Raw genomic sequence first — 14,619 nt, 5'->3', positions numbered from 1 at the left:
ATGGCAGTGGTGACATTGAAAAGCAGCTCCCCTCCTGCCCCAGAGATGGCGAGGTCAGCTTGTAGCCACCAACTAGGAGTTAAAATTGGGTTTTATGTTGGTAAGACCCACAACCCTAGTATTGTTTCTCTTTTCTTTTCTTTTTTTTTAAAGAGTTTTTGATGTGGACATTTTTTAAAGTCTTCATTGACTTTGTTACAATATTGCTTTTATATTTTCATTTTTGCCATGTGGGATTTTAGTGCTCTGACCAGGGATTGAACTCATATCCTCTACATTGGAAGGTGATGTCTTAACCACTGGACTGACAGGGAAGTCCCTCCGTTCAGCAAATTCTAGGGTCTCTGCCTAGTTAAGGTGGGGCTGGGTAGGTAGGGGGGCTGTAGAAACAGCACGTCCTCCTCCCTCCCCACCCCTACTCCCAGCTGCACTGTGGATAAAGATTCCAACCTTGTGCCATTCAATAAGAATGTAACGATTAAGGGATATTTATTGGAAGGCCATGACCACCCACCCTTGATCAACTGTGTCCCTATTTGCTTATTTTCTATCTATAGCTTCCCCCATCCCTTTGTCAGCTCCATGGGGGGTGGGTGACAGCTGACCCACTCACCCCTGTGTTCCCAACCCCTACCAGTATATGCACGAAAATAAGCACTTGTCCAGTGAATGACTTTTGTGAAGCTGTAGATGGCTCAGCAGGTAAAGAATCTGCCTGCAATGCAGGAGGCACAGGAGACATGGGTAGATATCTGGATTGAGATAATTCCCTGGAGAAGGAAATGGCAGCCCACTCCAGTACTCTTGCCTGAAAAATCCCATGAACAGAGGAGCCTGGTGAGCTACAGTCCAAGGAGTCTCAAAGAGTCGGACACAACTGAGAACGCAGATTACCAGCCCCATTTTACTAACGAGGAAACTGAGATTCGCATATTTTACCTTCAGCTCACTTAACCAGTAATAGAAACACCGATGACAATGACAATATCATTCATTAGGTGCTTTTGAATTGACAAATAATCCTGTTGACAACCCTATAAGACGTAGTCTTTTTTATCCCATTATACAGACTAGGAAACTGATGTCCAAGCGGTGAAGTGGCCTGTTCCAGGTCACCCAGCTGGGAAGTTGCAGAAGTGGGGTTGGATCTATAACGGTTCATCCCACTGAGCTGTGTTCATGTGTATGCTTTGGTCTGCCCGCTCCCCACCCGAGGCATCTTGGTCACTGGCCAGACCAGTACCTTCGATCAGGTTCCCTTGCTAGATCTTTCTATTTTTGACAAACACTGAAAAATAATGCCTTTGGAATTTTCACTTAACCTTGCAGAAAACTCCCTGGTGCCTTGGGCTACCCCTGTGTCTCTACCAGAACTCAGTGTTTATGGAGACAAATTTCCCCTGAAGGGAACATGGGCCTGGGTTCTCCAGGTAAGATGAGAGGTGCAGGTGACTTTCAGCCTGTGAGAACAACTTTTAGAACTGATGCTCAAATGCCCCCACACCTGACCCTGATCCAATTTCCCTCCTGGTACCTGCCACATTCCCAGACTCTCATTGTCCTCGTAGAGACCTACAGAGTGGATTTTTGTTCCCATCACCTTTCCTCTCGGGGTTCAAGGTCAATACATAGTCCGTTTAGGAAAAGATCTTGGCTAATCTAGCTTCAGATTAGGTTACAAATGGAAGTGGTCACACTGACATTTCCTTAACTGTTTGCTGCGTCATTGTCATCATCTCTGACATTTATAGATCTTTTGCTTTGTGCAGAGCACTATCTTCAGTACTTTGGCTGGTGTTTGCTCATTTAATCCTCACCATGACCTGGCTTCCCTGGTAGCTCCGATGGTAAAGAATCTGCCTACAATGCAGGAGACCTGGGTTCTATCCTCGAGTCAGGAAGATTCCCCTGGAGAAGGAAGTGGCAACCCACTCCAGTATTCTTGCTGGAGAATTCCATGTACAGAGAAACCTGGCAGGCTACAGTCCATGGGGTTGCAAGAGTCAGACATGACCAAGAGACCAACTCACATATGATCTTATGGCTTCATTGTTGTTATTAACTCCATTTACAAACCAAGAAATTGACATACAGAGTTTAGGTAACACATCCAGTGTCATAGAGCTAGTAGTTGGCAAAGCTGGGATTCAAACCCAGCCATCCTAGAATCCCTGCTCTGAGTAATCAGTCCTCAGTCTTTGTTCTGCAGACTCATCACCTTGAGTTCTTGTTAATGTGTTGACTCCAATTCACTTGAAAGGGCATGGAGACCCACTTTTCTGCCTCTCTATCAAGACCCCAGACCATCTTGATGCTGCACCTCCATGAACCATCTTTTGTGTAGCAATTCCTTAAATCCTTACCTTATTCCGCTCCCTATATCTTAATCCAGAGTTATATTATCCAAACTATGTGTATTTGAAGATGTCACCAAATTTCCAACTCTTCCCTGCTTCTCCACACAAAGCAATCCTAGACACATTCAGCACCTCACATCATTCCAAGAGCAGCTTGAGATTGGAGAGTTTGCCATGCAGTCAGTGAATACCAGTTATTAAGTACATGTCTGTCACTGAACCTGATATTCAGCATGGCAACTGGCTTGGGTCAAGGTGGTGGCAGCTCCATCACCTGAATGCCCTCAATGAGCAGAGTCCCTGGCAAAGTGGCAGCAGACACACACACACACACGCAGGCACACACACATGATGAACAAGAGATGGCAGCCTGACATTTGGGGGTTGTTTGTTCCTGCCCCGTAACATAACCCATCCTCACCGAAACATCAGACATTCGCGTGCATTGCATGATTCATCCAATTCAGTTTTGCCCTTATTCCTTGTGGAGTATCAGGTCTCATTGCAGGAATAATAGTCTCCGTATCTTGTCAATCTTTAAATCAATAGCCAATTGATGAGCAATTATGATGAGTAAACATTGAGTTTGGAGCCTGTCCTTAGAAAGCATAATAGAGGAGACTGAATATACCTCAGAAAACAGGCATACAGGATGTGTTGTCAGAGCCTGGGGAAGATCAGAGTGACTTCTTTACCTACCTACACTCCATCAACACTGACCTTAAAAGCTCTGCTTATTCTCCCTTCAGAGACTTTGCACCTGCTGTTTTCATTCCAAGTCTTTGTCCTTATCATTTCCTCTCCTTTCAAATGTCCTCCTTTGGTGAGGTTTCCCCTCCCCCTCCCCCCACCCCTCCCCCCACCCCCAGCAATCACTTCCCCAGGACCCAGGACAGAGCCAGGACATACCCTGAACTCAAGAAATATTGTTGAATAATTTCTGATTGATACCTTTGAGGAAGTAGTGTTTGATCACAGGGATGGTGAAAGATTAACAGTGAAGATGGGAAAGAAAAAAAGAAAGAAAGACAGGATGGCAGAGTCTTTGTGGAAGGAAGAACAAGACAGGAAGATAGTATGGCCCCCAAACAGGAAGAGCGATTTTTACTCCTGGGCAGTCCCCATAATAACCAGAGAGAAGAAACAGATGACTCTAGCTCCAAGGTCATTGACATTGACCTGCGGCGGCTTCAGCCATGATACTGGTGTCACCCTCTTCACCTCTAAGGCTTTTTGGTTTTGTTTTCTCTGTCTGATAGTCATGACTCATCAGGACCTAAACTTTGCATTTTTCCATAGGAAGTAATTCAATTCAAACTCAGGCATGACTTCGGGATGCAACATAGCACTTATATGGTGTTATTTATTAATCTGCGTTTTAGAGCCTCTCCTGGCCGCCTGCGATGGCATGGCTTAAGATTCATTACAGATCCAGCCAGTTTCTGGGAAGGAGAGATACTCATAACTTTTACATATGATTCACTGTGTTCAACCACCTTTCTCAGGTTGAGACCATCCAGGTAACTAAAGGAACTTTGTATCCAATAGCTAGACCCACTACAATGTTCTGGACTCCCCTTAAAACTCTCTGATGGCCTTTTACAAAGATTGAGCCTCAAATGGAAAACTGCCAAAATTGTGTTGTTTCAAATACTTGGAACCTTGGAACGCCAATGCCCTTAATTTATGTTTGAAACAGCTCTGCTCCCTAACCCACCGGCAGGCAGCCTCCAAATGGTTATAGAGTCAACAGTGCCCCCTGGTGGCGGCAGCTGGTATATTCTGATGGCAGAGAGAAAGAAAAGCTCAGATTGCTGGGCCTCAGCTAAAGGGGCAGGCAGACACGCATGCTAACATGCTTATGCAACATTTCACACTAATGAGTGTCTTTTCTCTCAAGAGGCAATATTGGTCATTATAGGCCCCTTTGCCCCTGACTTGTGAGCACAAGTTCAAATAAGTCCAGGGGGTGGCCCATCTCCTATAGGATTTCAGTCAATAGCGTTTCCCATTTGAACCAGTTGCCTTAATGGAGCCCAGGAGACTGACATTGGATCCCTATGGAGGATTGGAGAGATTAAAGCTCAGGATGGTTGGAGTTAGGAACAAGGCTGGTGAGAAGATAATACATGTATACAGAAATCCTAAATTTGGGGCATTATAGTTACTGATGGAACCCAAATGCCACTATTCATTGAGGTCCAGTCAGGGAAGCAGATCCACTACGAATAGGGAATTTATTTTAGGAATGAGGCCTTCTATCATTTGTGAGAGAAGCTGGAGATATAACCGTCCAGAAGGGGGAGTTGGAGCACAAGTAAAAACCACTGACCAGCTTTCCCGGAAGCACTAAATTTACTAGACACATGATTCAGAACAGGCTGTGCTTTCAGCTCCTTCAAGATGTACTTACTGGAACTTGCAGAAGAATCTGGAGAGGCAGGTGTGCCCACACTCCAGGGTAGGATGTTCAGAGATTATGTGAAGGAGCTCAGCTTCTTTCATGGCCAACTGAACACCTATGGGATAGATCTGCACTTGGGTAACAATGGTATTCTGCATAAAATACAGAACAAAAAGAGAAGCGTAAATGCATGAACAAAACCATTTCCCTGAAGATGCTAAAGTATGAATGGAGGCAGGCAGATTCCAGAAGGAGGTTGAGATTCGGAAGGAGGAAAAGGTGTGGAAGACGTTTCCTGTTTTTGCGGTTTTTCCCCTAAGAAGAGGTCACAGTTGCTGCTGCTTGTGACACCTCTTACTCCTGTTGATACCCACTCTTCCTGGGCTGAAGGACTGGAGGCCAGAGTTTGGAACCGTCACAGGGAAAGTAGAAGGGGAAATCCAAAAAAAGGAGAGTCAGAAAGGAAGATCCCCAAATTCCATGTATAAACAGCCCATGTGGTTGAGGGATCCATGAGCACGTGGAGAATAAAGTAACTGTACTGACTTGAGCTGCAGACCAAGACACTTGTGTTTTTGGTTTTTTTTAAATCCAACCAAAATAAAATAGTTAATGCTTTTCTGAGGAATATAACAGAACCCAGAGTCCACACAGCATAACATTTACAGTGTATGGCGAAGCATCCAAAATAATTTGAAGGTCAAAAGCCAAGAAAGTGTGAAAGCAGAGCCTACAACCCCTCCTTTGGCCATTTCAGCGACTTTCTTGGTGCTCATTTCTGCATTAGGCAACTGCTTAAAATACCTGCCGTGGTTTCTTTCTCTCTTTTTAAAAAAGATGTATTTATTTTATTTTTGGCTGTGGTGAGTCTTAGTTGTTGCACCTGGGCTTTCTCTAGTTGCAGTGAAAGGGGACAAGCAGGGGCTGTCGTCGTGGTGCACGGGCTTCTCGCTGCGGTGGCTTCTCTTTTGCGGAGCACAGGCTCTAGAAGCTCGGGCTTCAGAAGTTGTGGCTCGTGGGCCTAGTGGTTGCAGCTCATGGGCTCTCGAGCGCAGGCCCAGTGGTTGTAGCCCCCAGGCTTCATTTCTCCACGGTTTGTGGGATCTTCCTGGAGCAGGGATCGAACCCACGTACCCTGCGGTGCCAAGAGGATTCTTATCCACTGGACCACCAAGGAGACCCTGCCATGGTTTCTGTTTCCTGCCCTGCTTCTTGGCCGAAACAAGCAGTAAGAGTCGTGGTGACGTAGCACAAGGGGAAACTAGTAAGTATCTTGCATTCCTGCAACCGAGAGTGATCACAGGATCAAGAGGAAAAACTAAGAGGTAAATATGTTCAGACAGAGGGATAATATGTGTATTTTCAAATGCTTATGGAGAAAAATGAACTTTAATTAAAGTCTTGCCTTTCCCACCTCTTTGTTGTATACTAAATCTTCCTTTTTCTTTTTCTTACCCCTCCTTCTTCTCATCTTGACCAAAAGTGAATATCAGGCATTTTCTTAGGAGATCCATATTTCATAATCAGCAAGTTAGGGGGGGAAATCCCTGCTTTTATGGAACTCTTAACCTCTCAGCCTCATTTTAAAACATTACTAAACTTTGGGATAATTATACTCACCTTTCGGGTTGTTCTGGTTAATCACAACTCTTTCAGATGCCCTTAAACCGAAGGAAAAATGTATTTGCTCCCACGAATGGGAAGTTCAGGGATGCAAGAGGCTTCAGGTATGGCTGAATCAAGTCCGTGAAAGAATCCTGTGCCTGATGTATATCTCTTTTTCTTTCTCTATCGACTTTGTTTCTTTTAAAGTATTAGCTTCATTTTCTCCTACAAATTAGTTTCCCAGAGCTTCAATTTGCTCATCTGTAACATGGAATATCAATACTGCTGTCTTCAGAGAGTGGTGCTCAGATTTCATATGTTGTGTGATTCAAGAAGTACAGTGACCAGCACATAGTAAGGGGTCAAAAATCATAGTTACTATCATTATTATAATTATATTCCAATATGGGTATGGGCGTTAAGGCAAAACACATGTCTGTTGCATCAGTAATAAATATTCACTGGGCCCTTCTAGGCAATCCAGTGGACCTTAGAAGCTGCTAAGAAGGGACTTCCCTCATGATCCAGTGGCTAAGACTGAGCTCCCACTGGAGGGGGCCTGAGTTAGCTACCTCATTGGGGAACTAGATCCCACATGATACAACTAAGAATTTTCACGCCACAACTAAAGATCCCACGTGCTGCAATGAAGACCAAAGATCTCGCATTAAAAGATCAGGTAGAGCCAAATAAACAAATAAAAATAAAATATTTTAAAAATAGCCTTCCTCTTTTAAAAAAGAAGGATCTTAAAAAAAAAAAAAAGAAGCTGCTAGGAATACAATGGGAGAGGACAGAGTATTAATTTAATCTTGAGCATGAGAATGTCACTGGTATGAATGTCCCAGAGAAGTTAGGGGTGACTAATATCAACTGTTCCCATGACGCCTGAATGGCCAACCGAGAGATGCTCCAGGGAATCTGCCTGTGGGCACAGAAACTGGTCTGAAAGACAATCAGCACTAAAATTGGCAGAAAGAAATGAGATTGCTAAAGAGCTTCTCTGGGGGCTGGGGGAGGGGAGGCTGACGATGGAGCCAGAGGCTCCAAGGAGTGCAGAGGCTCCTTGGCTTATCCCTGCCCCATCAGAATGGTGCCCTCTGTGCCCTTGAGCCATGGGGCTCAAAATAATGGGACCACAGAGCTGGAGCATACCTGCCTTTGTGAAGGGGAAGCCTGGCTCTGGAGTAATTTGCTATCATAGGATGCCTCTTCTCCAGCAAATGGAACCCGCCTCCTCTGAAAACTGGACCTCCCTCCTGCCCTCAGAAACCTGGGCCTCTCTTTTCAGCCCTCTATCCTTGCTTGCCTTCTCTTCCTAATACTCCTAAACAAAAATCATAAGAACTAGTATGTGTTAGCACTTACAATATGCCAGGTTCTGGTTTAAGCAACTTTTTCTGGATGAATCCATTGGGTCTTCCTGAGTCACCTGATTCCTCATGCAGTACTCCCCCTAGAGTCCCTTTAAACTTCAGAAGGAGGCTAATTCTTTACTGAACAGGAGGCAAGATCTATATTAGTCTCCCCATTTTGCAGATGAGTAAACTGATGCACAGTGAGATGAACCATGAGTTAGTTGCTGAGTAGGGGATTAACTCCAGATCATCTAAGTTCTGATTTGGTACTCTTTCCAATGCACCTGAGGTCTCCCCATTCTTTCAGTTCCATGGAACAAAGGCATGTGGTGCCAGCTGGGCATTTTTTTTTTTTTTTAATTTTTTGCTACAAGAACAGAAACCTAACCTAAACTATTTGGAACTGTATGGGTTCTTACTACTGAATATTCAAGAGGTTGGCTACCCCTCAGCCTGGCTGGATCCTGGGGCTCAAACAAAGATACAAAGAGGTAGACTTTCCTTTCACCTCCGTTCACCTTTCTTGTCTTCTCAGCTGGCTTTACTCTCTAGTGGGGTGGCCCTAGATGATGGGCCATGAGGGTTCCAGATAGGCATCCTACCAGCTTACCTGTCTCAGGAGACAAAACTCTGTTGCCCAGCAACTGGATCACAAGTCTCCTCTTCCGACATCTGAGATTCCCATTGAAGTAATCAACAGTAGATGACGGATTAGAATTATCTAAGTGGGGTTCCAGTTTGCTCCGCAAATCAAATGCTATTGAATGTGATAAACTTATGGATTTCACACCTCGCAACGAAATGGTTTATTTAGGCCTTACTGCAGAGAAGGGAATAGCCAGTGGTGGCTACAGATTAATGGAACTTCTTAACATTATGTGAAGGAAGAGAAACTGGGAGTTTTCAAGAAAAGAAAATGCCAATTTCACTGCTTGCACCAGCCAGAGGCAGCCTGAAGGAGACGGAAGCAGGGGAGTGAGGGCCACCCCAAACGCTTGGCTTCTGTCTCTCCCATCACCTTCTTCCCTGGGCTCACAGGGTCCCAGGATCAGCCCCACCTTGCTGAAGATTTACCCGGGGAAATACCCACTCCCCGAGAATTTCATTAGGAGTAAAAGAGAAACAGCGTCTTCTTGCTCATGAAATTGTTCACGTAGATTACAAATTTGCATGTGAAGTAACTCACAGGGCAAGTGCATTCACTCGGATCAGATCCTCCAGGCACCCCAGTCCACACTGGGCAACCGCTCTTCCCCAAGACTTTCCATTGCTTGCAGGCGTGCAGATGTCATAGCAAAGGGCACAGAGCAAAATACAGTGCTCCCGAAGACGTGGGGCATGTTGTGAAGACTTTTCTTTTTTTTTCCTACAGCTCTAAGTGTTTGCCTGTCATTAGCAGCAGCAGCAGCAGAGCAGCAGCATAAACCATTCAGCCTTTGTATGGGTAACAATGTATTGTCTTTAAAGGGTGGGGCCTTTCCAGAGGCCTTTCCAGACCTCACATCCTCTTGCAAAGGATCTCCTTCATCCCTCTCCAGAAGAGAAGAGCAAACACAGGAAGAAGCACCTGGTGCAGAGCCCCAGTTCCTATTTCATGGATGTGAAATACCCAGGATGCTATTAGTCACCACCGTCTTTAGCCACGCAGAAACAGTAGTTTTGTGTGTTGGCTGCTGTGCTGTTCTCTGCCAGTCTACAGGAGGAAAAGCAAAGCTTACAGAAGAATGTTCCTTCAGATGAAGCAGCACTAAAAGTACCCTGTGTCAAGATGAATAGGAAACCATCCCAATTAACGTGTTGGATTTTTAAAAAAGGGTGGGGAATTTCCTGGCCTTTGGAAAGATGCGTTATTTCTTCTCTCGGATGCAGGTAGGTCCTTCTAGCTTTCTCAATATGCTTGTTTTATATATTTTATTTGAGTTTGGCTGAAGACTCTCTGTGTTTGGCTTTTTTTCTTTAAAAGCCATCTTTATCCAATCCTGGGATCTCTTGTCACTAATAGGTGTTCTGTGAGAAGCCTTTAGGGTGGGTGGAGGTTAGGGTTATGTCTCCTGATTCAAGTGATCCATTCCAAACCCTTCATCATTCCCTTCCTACCTGATGCATCATAATTCTGTTGCTCTTTTGCATGACGATCCCAGATGACTCTTCTTTCTATGAGCAGGGCCATGAGTGGAGGTGACATCCTGAATGTATCACAACAGGGTTGACCCAAGAACGAAGCTGGCATCCGAGATGGCAGAGCCAGAAGAGGGCATGAAGATATCGTTTTAAAGTAGCCAGCCCAGGTGCCCTTTTATTAATGGGGTAATAAATTGCAGCATCCGGCAAGCCAGGTCAGAGGAGCTTCCTGAGGCTGGAGCGGTCCGTACGTTGTGCTGGAAAGGATGCGGGACCTTTACACCTGCCGGAACGTCTCTGCCTTGCTGCCCGCAGGCGGTGACTTTGAACACGTCACCTGACCTCTTTAGCTTGCCTCTCAGAATGAGAACATCACCAGAGACAGTCTCACGGACATCATGATCCCTGATGCTTACTTTCCTTTGGTTTAATTTATTTGGGCCTCGGGAATTAAGGAACTAGGTGTTCCCAGCAGCCATGCTGTTTTATGGCCATCGCCTGGAGGGAGCAGAGGGAAGGAAGGAACAGCTGGTGGGTGTGTGCTGGGCCCTTTTAACAAAGCATCTCCTGAAATCCAGCTCAGCAGTCCCACCGACGCTATGCTAGTACTCTTTGCATTTTATAGTTGGCACTACCAAGGCCCAGAGAGGTTGAGTCACTTGCCCAGGGTCACACAGCTGGACGGTGACAGAGGTGGGCTTTGAGTCCTGGTTTCTCCAAATCCCAATGCCCTTGATTTTGCTATTTCTCTCTCTCAGGGAGAGGAAGAAGAATCACCCTCTCTAAGACCTTCATGGAAATGTTTTGTTGTTTTTTTTTGTGGGGGGGTATTTTTACTTTAATTGAAGTATAGTTGATTTACAATGCTGTGTTAACTTTTACTGTACAGTAAAGTGATTCAGGCATACATACATATCCCTTTACCCATTCTTTTCCACTATGGATTATCATGGGATATTGAATATAGCTCCCTATGCTATACAGTAGGACCTTGTTGTTTATCTAGTCTATATTTAGTTGTTTGAATCTACTAATCCCAAACTCCACGGAAGGAAGTTTTACATACCAGATTTTCAGATTTCACTAGATTTGTATATTTTGGGGGCTTCCCAGGTGGCTCTAGTGGTAAAGAACCAGGCTGCCAGTGCAGGAGATACAAGAAACATGTGTTCGATCCCTGGGTTTGGAAGATCTCTTGGAGAAGGGAACGGCAACCCACTCCAGCCTTCTTGCCTGGAGAATCCCATGGACAGAGGAGCCTGGTGGGCTACAGTCCGTGAGATCACAAAGAATCAGACACGACTGAAGCGACTTAGCGTGTATATTTTTCCACATCTAGAACCACTGTAAAACCAAGATAGTCAGGTTGAACAGAGAATTAAACCAGCAGAGGCTTCAACATCCAGCTAGTCTTATGGCCACGTCCAGTTTTTCTTCTGCAGCAGGGTGAGCCCAAAGTTGGCCTTCTAGCAACCTTTCTTCTGGGTGAGCCCAAAGTTGGCCATGAGGAAAGCAAATGACAGAAAAGCCTCTTAGCAACCTCTGGCTTCTTTCTTGGAGATTTGCCTTCATCTCATAACTTCTTATCAGCACTGAATTCAATCAGGTCCTTCAGCTGTCCAGTCGACTTTGCCAGACAATGCAATTCATAAGCCATGGAGATTCAACTCATGGCTTCATTAATTTGATCAGGGAAATAAAAAGTATTTTATTGGTGCTTTTTAGGTGGGCTCCTTTGTTTTTATCATTAAAAGGGAGGTTTTAGGGACTTCCCTGGAGGTCCAGTGGTTAAGACTTCAAATTAGGAGGGGAGGGTTCAATCCCTGGTCAGGGAACTAAGATCCCATGTCTTGCAGCCAAAATACCAAAACCTAGGACAGAGGCAATATTGTAACAAATCTAATAAAGATTTTGAAAATAGTCCACATTAAAAAAAAAAAAAAACTTTAAAAGTCAAGTGTGGGAGGGCTTTAGCATAAGCACACAGTCATTGGATATTCGGATTTAACCTGCCTGGATCTTACATTTGATCACATTTAATTTTCTTTGTTCATGTTAACTATGATCAAAAAGCCTTGTAACACAGTAGACGGGATCAAAATGGAAATCATGACAGCCTACGACAATGCCTAACCACATACTCTGCTCCAGGAGACTCATCCTTTTGGGACTCCAGGACAGGTGGTGGCTTCTGTTCTCACAGGTAAAGAAGAGTGTCTTTAAGATCCCAATTGTTCTGAAACAATTTCTCCCAACAGTGCAAGGTGAATGACTGCTTCAAAGGTATAAGGTCATGGGCTCTGTCAAAAGACCAGAGATTCCTCTTTGAGGACATAAACAAATGCAAAGGTGAAAAAGTCTTTGCACCAATGAGAAAGGGAAGTTCTTGTTGAACCAATATGCTGAGGCTGCTTTATGAAATAAAAATCAGATCAAGCTCCGTTTTACAGATTTGGCTGGGGAGCCTGAGAGAATTACATTACCTGTCTGACCTCGTTAGGCTCCTTGCTAGCAGATGCATAGAACAAGATGATGCAATTTGCTGTAGGGGTTGGTGCTCTGAATTCAGATGTGCAGTGGGCAGACGCAGGAGGGGACAAGAAGATGAGTCTGTAACTTGGGCTGGACTGAGCCAACTGTGGAAACTGGTGACCTGGAGAAAGTCTCCCCCTCCCACCCCCACCCCCCCTCCCCCCGCCCCCGACTGTGTGCTCCATCGCCGAGGGCACTGGAGTTCAGGAAGGCTGAAGGAGAAACAGGTCTGGAAGCTGCCCTCACTACCTACTCCATCTCTGATCAGGAAAACACAGGAGAACTTTGGGTGGATTAGATCACCTACGGAAAGCAGAAAGGGCCAATTCTGGTAGGTCAGAGAGGATTGAGTTGGGGGTGGAGAATTAACAGAACACTTTATCAGCTGTAGCTTAAAGCAAAGCAGAGTTTTTTTAAATCATGTAATAAAAGTCAAGAGATAGGGATTTCAGATGTTATGCAGTGGTTTGATTTTGTCACATAGACCCAGGATCTATTTTTCTGCCACCTCCATTTGCATTTGGCTGTATCATGGTTGCAAAATGGCTGCTTTGCCTCCAGACATCATGACTGTATCCCAGGCAGGAGGAAGAAAGGAAGGGAAGAAAGCAAAAGACCTTCTGTGGCAAGCATAATTCTAAGATAATGCTCAAAGATTTCCAGCCCTAATCCCAGACAGTCAATATGAAGAGATATCTGCCTGTGATCTTTACATGATAAATGGAATTTTGCAGATGTAATCAGGATGTAAAATCAGTTGACTTTGCCTTCCTCTAAAGGGAGGTTATCTTGGTGGGTGTAATCTAATCGAATGGGGTCTGTCTCTAGGAACCGAGCACGAAGGACTCTGGGAGGACAGCCAGCCAGGAGAATAAGACCTCAGTCCCGCAACTGCACAAAACGGAATTCCAAACACCCGGATGAGCTTGCAGGCAGGCGATTCCCTAGATCCTCAAGGTAAGAGCCCAGACGCTGACACATTGATTTCAGCCACGTGAGACCCTCTGCAGGGAACCTAGTTGAGCCCACCTGGACATGTGATCTCCAGAACTGGGAGCCAACAGGTAGGTACTGTTTCAAGTTGCTGTGTTTACGGTAATTACTGAGGTGGCTCAGGCTTACAGTTGCAATAGAAACTTAATATACCTTCCTAGGAAGTTTGGCCTTTTTATTTGGGATGGGAGGTCCTCCCCAGCAGACAGCTAACTAGACTGTGGGTCATGGGCCCACCAGTGAACACACCTGGGGGTGAAACCACTGCGATGTCTCAGGCTGACTTTACTAGGCTGTGCAAACGAGGGAGATAGGAGAGAGGAAGGTCTTTGCCAAGCTGGCCACTGCCTAGTATACAGTGGATCTAATTGTTTCACCAGTGGGCCTGGCTTCCAAGAGAAGGTAGGAAGGAGGGGGTGTGTGAAAGCAGCTCTTGGTGAAGAAGGAAAGAAGTAGAATTGACCCCCGACTCCCACCTTGCTTGGCCATAGTTTCACCCCATGTGTGTGGACCCCGTGCAATCTGGTGTGCACGTGGGCGCTGAGCAGTCCTCATCCCTGCAGCATCCTTCGTCTCCGGACAGTAGGAGTGCCTGGGGCAGGTTACAGGAGCCACACCTCTGGCCCTTCTGAACCGTGTGCCAGGCTATGGCCACGTGGCACAACCGGAAGCAGCACATTGGGGTCCACCCTCGAGAGCTGAGGCAGAGCCCAAACTCGATTGAGGGAAAATTCTAGACATCTGCTGGGGGAGTGTTCTTTGTCCTCATCGACTGGATATGAGTAGGGCTGGGGGAAGGAGAGATTGTGGGAAGGAGTGGCTGCAGCAGTAGGAAGGGGTGAAGCGGCTGGGTAGGGCCCCCATTGGAGGAGAGACCCTAAGTCAGCCACAGTGACTTAAAGTTGAGCTGGGCTGAGTGGGGACCCCCTGCCTGTGGCTGTGTCACCAGTGGATGTCCCCTGACCTGATGACCTCAGCTGCAGATGAACACCATGAACATATGTGGAGGGTTTGGATATGTCTTTTTGGGGGTGAAGAGAAAACTCCACCTTCTGACCAAGGTGGAAATTCACAGGAGCCTGGATGGGGCAGCCACACCTTCCCATACCTCCATCTCCTGGATGGGGGGTAGATTTCACCCACTTGGAAAAACCATGATGGTGTCACTTGCAGTAGTTACTTAACAGTGTTGTTTTAGGACTGCCCTCGTAGCTCAGTTGGTAAAGAATCTGCCTGCAATGCAGGAGAC

General features: G+C 45.7%; 1 pseudogene; it reads left to right on the top strand.

The window, feature by feature from the left end:
* Nucleotides 1–9,583, top strand: LOC113907729 (annotated as a pseudogene).
* The last annotated feature ends 5,036 nt before the right edge of the window (nucleotides 9,584–14,619 follow it).

The sequence above is a fragment of the Bos indicus x Bos taurus genome, chromosome 17, assembly GCF_003369695.1.
Source record: "Bos indicus x Bos taurus breed Angus x Brahman F1 hybrid chromosome 17, Bos_hybrid_MaternalHap_v2.0, whole genome shotgun sequence".
Classification (NCBI taxonomy): Eukaryota; Metazoa; Chordata; class Mammalia; order Artiodactyla; family Bovidae; genus Bos; species Bos indicus x Bos taurus.
The sequence above is the reverse complement of the archived record's forward strand: the minus strand, read 5'-3'. Positions and strand labels throughout refer to the sequence as shown.